We start from the raw sequence: 6,762 nt of genomic DNA, 5'->3' as shown, positions 1-6,762 counted from the left end.
GTTTGATGCTAATTTGCCATATGATGCTTTACATCCCACAGACGGTCCAATTTGTTATATATTCTAATTAAGTACCAAAAATAAATAAAAAGTTTTCTGTTTGTTTTTAAAGTCAATTTTTATTTATTTATTAAAGTATACTAAAAGTCAATTCTTTCATAAAACTTCGAAGCACGTTTCGACTTCGATCATCAATCATTTTTACTTCGTAAAATTCTAAGTTAATTAAATTGGAATTTCGAAGGAAGACTAATGTTATTTTAAAAGTAAATGGATCTCGATCATTTTTAAAAACAGTGATAAGAGTCATGAAACACATAGCTGGAAGCCTGGAATGATAGATAAGGACCGACCGCCCAACGGCTGAAGTTGACTGTTAGAATTTAGACTGTCATTATTTTTAGTAATCATCTTACATTAACATTAGTTCGCTCGTTGTAGTTATTAAACATATTTGTTTATCTTTTTTTTTGGGGGTTAAAATGGATCTGTGTATAATCCAGACATATCTTTGCTTCGGTTTGATTAGTTGTTTCTTACATATGGATCTGGATCCTGATATCCAAATTTTTTTTAGAATCCACAACTTTTGTTCATGGGTGAGTTGATGATAATGGATTCATATTGATCTCACTATATATATATATATATATATATATATATATATTATTTTAAATAACATCAGTTTTAGTCAGTTCTTGGTAAAACTAATTCATAAAGGCTTAATTAAAATCTAAAATTTCTTGTTTGTGATGTACTATTTTTCTTTTTAAATGTGGTGTTTTGAAAATATCTCCTCGATTACACTGAGTTAAATCCATCCTTTGAAAGTTGGTTAAACTAATTAATTATTTTTTTCGGATACAGTAGCCATTCACTGACATTACAACACCTTAACAAACATTTCAGTTTATGAAGATACTTCATACGGAATGATTCATTTTCTGTCGGTACAGTACCAAAATATCAAACTGAAACTTTAAATACTGTGGAATCTTGAAATTTTGATATTTTGTGTGTGTGCTTGTTATTGGCAATTTCTTGTTCCAGTCAGTAATTAAATTAATAAATTGATAAATTAAAGTCTGTATTTAGTTGGCATGTCATGTGAGAACACATTCCAAGACAATTATCCAACATAACATATAATATTTGTTGATCTCTAAACAAAACGTGAGTTAACTATTACATACATACTAGTAATAACTAATAACTAAACTCATAGTAGTATAAATTAAACATTACATACTAAATTACCAATATTTTCTCTTACCGCATCTTTGTTAGTTTCGATTTGCTACTGCCATTCTCTAACTACATAAAAATAAATTCATCTTTGCCATATTGGCTTTGATTTCTTTGACTGTGAAACAAGTATGTATGATGACACATGAGTTTGTTATACCTATATATTATCATGGTAACTTAAACAGTAATAAAAATTGTGTGCAGAGGTACAATATAATAATGAAAATTACGAATCAATTAATTGAAAAATAGATAATTGGAGAAAATAAAATAGCACTACATATGTTGCATGCAGCCAGCAAAGTAACATGCAGTGCCATGCAAGTTAACATAATGTATAAGGACCAAATACCACATGGGTTCTTACAGTTGGACTTTGCTTATTTCACTCACATTTGTCACTATTCTTTTCTTGTTTCATCATTTTCAATAATTCTGAATCTGAACATTATATATTTTCCTTTCATTTTTATATCAAAAATTTTACATGTCGATTTGGCAAAATTAAGTATACAGGAAACTAATATGGAAAACATATATAAGTAGCCATCTTCATAGATCACTGATAAACAGAAAAAAAAAAATCTACACTGATCGACTTAATAATATATAAGTAGCCATCTTCATAGATTAATTATAAAGAAGTAGAACAAACTATTATTCACTAATTATCTGGAAAGCTACACTGATCGACTTAAAAATATATGAAGTTTGTCGAAAAAAGTTTAGAGATGTATTTCCCAATGAACGTACCACAACTCATAAGCCTTATATCCCTACTTGAGGAACAAAGTTGTGTTTACAAAAGAATAATCATTTTTCAAAAGAAAAAGTCTGCAAATATTAGTCTTTCAGTTAAAATAAATGGGTATCTTTGTTACTTTAGCTATTGAAATATATATTCAGAGAATCAATCAAGTTTTGTAGAAAACATAATTCAGGAACTAACTGGTGGGATCCAATGTCCATAAGATATATCATAAAGAATTTGATATCCTATCTACTTTGGCACTGAAACTCTCCTCTCTGTCTCTATTTATTTTAGGGTGTTCTTTCAACCTTTATTTGTCGGCATATATATATATATATACACACATGCACATTTTTTATGCGTATTTATATAAAATTACGTATCAGTCGAATTTCATAGTTTTTTTTTTAGTCTTTTCTTCCCTTTTAAAAGCTGAGAAGGGGTTGTTGAAACCTCTTAATTAAATGTTTCTTGAATTTGTTATAAATGAATGGTTATTTGAAATCAAAATTCTGTGATTAATCTATTCTTCTAAAAAAAAAATGATTGATTCTTAAAGCGGCAAAGAACCACACCAAACAAACTTTCTTTTCCATTTCTAATTTTTGTTTGTTGCTTTTTTGTGCCATCGATTTTTGTTGAAACGGTCTAGACATTTATACAGTCATTTATTCACTGTATAGCCAAAACACACCCAAAAAAAAAAAGTTTATAAGAAATACTCAACTTTGGACACAAGCAACTAGTACGTAGTACGCTGAAGTAGTCAGTCACTAGCGGTTGTGATGTTATTCATTTTTGGTAAAATTAATATATTTGACGAGCTGATTAGTGTGCAATTGTGCAAAAGAGACCTGCCGTCCATACTGCAATCATTGGGGAAAAAAAGAAACTCTGTATCTAAATAGAACATTTAGCATAAAAAAAACTCAATCAGATTACCATGAATAAACATAAAAGAAGTTCAATTATATCCTATTTCAATACGTGTGCGTGCACTACACTATATATGGAGAATTTCGAGAAGCCATCATTGGAGATGGTTAAGTTCAATGCGAACCACCAAGTTGATGTGTACAATTTGGCTCCAGTGGCGAAGGAGACACCACACCTTAGTCTTCAAGACCAAGTCTTCATCACTCTATTTCTCACCTACTTCCATTTCCTTGTTTCATTACTAATTTTGCTTTTATATTTATATTTGTGTAACGGGAAATTTCCTAGGTCTCGAGTTTTTTTTTCTTCTTAAAAATAAATATTTACAAACTTTTAGTTAGTTCGAATATCATAAATTAATTACTTTTGCGCTTTTGACAAAACTATAGCCATCTTTGACATTATACTATAAATTATTTGTTCTTACGTCAATTAATCAAATAATCTTTCCAAAATATTGGTCTTCATTATACTTTAAAAAAGGAGTATACAGTTTACATTAGCTGACCAGAACTGCGTTTACTGCAACCAAATTGCGTTTTTATAACGGATATTTTTTATGGCTCCACGATAAATAACAACCAAATGTTTAACAACGTTTTTTAATGGCTCTTAAGATTATAAAAAAAAAAAAATCGCTGCTTGCATGGCTACATTCGTTATTATTTCGTATTTCTTGGTATGTCTAGCTACGTGAGGGAATAAGAACTATAAGTCTACAAATATAAATGTAGCTACACTATAATTTCGAACGTATACTAGTTGATCGACGAGATTAATCAATCGGACAGATAATGACTTAATGAGATAAAGCTCACCGGCAAGCAACATGGCACGTGGGAAGAAGCTTAAACTTGTTATCAAAGTTATTCCCTCTTAACACATTTTGCACTGAACAATTTTTGTTTGTCAAATTAAAAGTATCCTCAACAAGTGAAAAAAGGCTGCATGGTATATTCTTCGTATCTAACGATTCCACAGTTAACTTTCAAATTATTACTGTCAGTGCTGTCTCTTTTTCTTAAAGTAAAAAATTAATCTGTTCATAATCTAGCTAACATGTTTTAAGAATCTTAACATCACTCCAACAAGTAATGAATAATAAATAACTTTAATCTGAACGTTCTTTTTTCCCCCGTATTAACGTAATTAATCTGCGTTCAAAGCGGGTTTTATACTAGTTGGGCCATAGCTTGGTTATATTGGGCTTAATAATAATGGGCTTAAGGCCTCATTAGAAAACGGCGAACGCCATTGCCTACGGTGAAGAGAAGGGAGCTTTCGTCGATCGGTGCCGGAGACGCGATGGAGCTCGGAGTGTTTGTGTACAGATTATACAGAGCGTTAACCTACGGTGTCTCGCCGTTAGTTCACCAGATTTGACTATTCTAATGACGACGACGACTGTATCTGCTTTGTATGACACATTTGTTATATGCAAAGCTAAAATTTGACAAAATTTCAAAGTTTTTGTCTTTTGTAATTTTGGTTTCTTTCAATCTTTTTGGTTGCAGTGAAGTGATAAAGAATCAACTTCCCATTGGTAGTGTTACATCAGGTATGTTTTGATTTTTGTATGATCTCTCAAGTTTGTTATATATGTTCTGAAGTTTCAAAAATTTGGGGCAGTTTGCACCACTGGATACACCTGTGGCAATTGACAGATTCCTTAGCCATTGGAAACCAAATGCGATTATCATTATGGAGAATGAACTGTGGCCTAATCTCATCATGGCTGCTGCAGGACTTCTAGTAATTTGTTTTGAACCTTCTCGTTGTTTATGATATGAAGGTGATAACTTGTGCAAGGATCGATGAACTCTTTGCATTGATTAATATTATGTTTCCGTTATATCAGATTCCGTTGGCATTATTGAACGCTCGGATGTCTACTATATCCTTTAAACGATGGTCTAGTCCGCTCTTATTACCGCTGGTATCCTTGTTGCTTTCTAAATTCTCATTGATAGCCCCACTGGTATGTTTGCTACCTTCAGTAAGTCATTTCTTAATCTTACCTAATTGTATTAAAACTATTTGCCTCAAATGTGACAGAGCACCCTGCAGGGTATACCTTTCCAGCTGCTTCATGCGCCACCCTTTGTCATAAATTATGCGGGTGACTTAAAATATGGTATTGTAGTCCACTTATGCCTTGTAGATATTCTTATATTAGATATTATGTGCAACCCATTATGTTCTGCTTCTTAGTTTCATTTTGTTTTTTCAGTTACTGAGTTGCTCCTACTCTTTCTGTTAAGGCGATATAAAGATCCATGTGTTGTCTGCTTTTTCTTCCAGTGGTAAACAAGTTCCATGAATCATCTGAAAGTATAAGAGATCTAAAATTAGAACTCGCTGATAGGAAGGTCTGGATTGCATCTTCATTACATAGAGGCGAGGAAGAAGGTACTGTATGTCCTAACTAATATGTAGCGTCACCATTTACCCTCGTCGACTAGCGTGTGGATTTGCAGTCGCATAAATATGGCTTACATTCTTCTGTTGTTCTATGCATTGCTTAAAATTGATGATCAAAGTGTTGTGTGCAGTCATTTTAGGAGTTCACAACATGCTTCTCAAATCACATCCGGACTCTGTTGTCATAATTGCGCCTCGGCATCCACATCATGGCCAACAGATTGCTCATGTATGTACCAAAACCGCCTTCCGCTTACATTCTTAGTATTGGCTTAGTAAAGGTTGATCTTTTTGGTGAATCGCATTTCATTGTCCCTAGCTCCTTCTGTAGAAACTGCGGAAAGATGGCTAAAGTGTAGCTCTAAGGTCTCAAAATGAGAAGCTTACATCAAGGAAGACGAATATATATGTGGTGGATACACTAGGTTTGGGTTTCCCTACTTTGTATTTTTCTAGTGCGAGTCCCTTTGTTCTCTTCAAGCACCCAATCTGTGTCTGCTTGTTTTCTTCAGGTGAACTAAGAGAATTCTATAGTGTAGCGCCAATTCGAAAAGAGTTTTCATGCAACATAGCCACCTGAAGAAAAGAGTTTCGATGCAACATAGCCACCGAAACGTTTCGGAAACTGAAACTCTTGGAAACTCAGAAACAAGGCACATAAACAAGATTCCTAGAAATTTCTGTTTGGAAACACGATGGAAACTCCATTTCCGTTTTGGAAACACGACGGAAACTTCTTTTTTAATTTGAAACTTAATAAATAAATATTTTAAAAATATAAAACTTCATTATAGAAATAAATATATAATATTATTAGTGTTTTAATTCAACTATTTAATATTTATATTTGAAGTTTTATTGTTTGAAGCTTTTTGATATGGTTTTTATATTTGGTGTTTTATTATATATATATATAGATATATATATATAAATATATAATCTATATATATATATATGTATATGTATATGTACATACGTTTCCAAAACGTTTCCATTTCCTAATTTTTGAAAAAAACCGTTTCTCGTTTCCGAAACGTTTCGTTTCTGCATATCTGTTTCCGTTTCCATGCAATCTAGACTACGTGTATATATAGTTTTCTTGTAAAAGTAAAATAGAAATATCATACGAGAGAAGACAAAGTATTGCAGCAGCGTTTGAAACACTCGAGCGGTTAGGAAGCTGGCGAGATTAAAAGAAAGATTGATCCTTCCATTACTAAAGAACTTATAAATTTGCTTCTGTACCTTACCAACAAAGCACCCGTGGCCTAATGGATAAGGCGTTTGACTTCTAATCAAGCGATTGTGGGTTCGAGTCCCACCGGGTGTGTTTATATTTCCCTTTTTTTTGTTTATTAAAACTCTGTCCAGGTTCCGTTTTTCAGATTCTACTTTCTACTTTTTTT

General features: G+C 32.3%; 1 non-coding gene and 1 pseudogene across 1 annotated transcript; both read left to right on the top strand.

Moving 5' to 3' along the window:
- LOC104709954 lies at window positions 3,009–5,936 on the top strand (annotated as a pseudogene).
- Window positions 6,614–6,686, top strand: TRNAR-UCU. The gene has a single exon. It is a non-coding gene; the product is annotated as a tRNA-Arg (tRNA).

The sequence above is a fragment of the Camelina sativa genome, chromosome 8 (assembly GCF_000633955.1).
Source record: "Camelina sativa cultivar DH55 chromosome 8, Cs, whole genome shotgun sequence".
Taxonomy (NCBI): Eukaryota; Viridiplantae; Streptophyta; class Magnoliopsida; order Brassicales; family Brassicaceae; genus Camelina; species Camelina sativa.
Note: the sequence above shows the minus strand (reverse complement) of the source record. Positions and strands in the feature narration are given on the sequence as shown.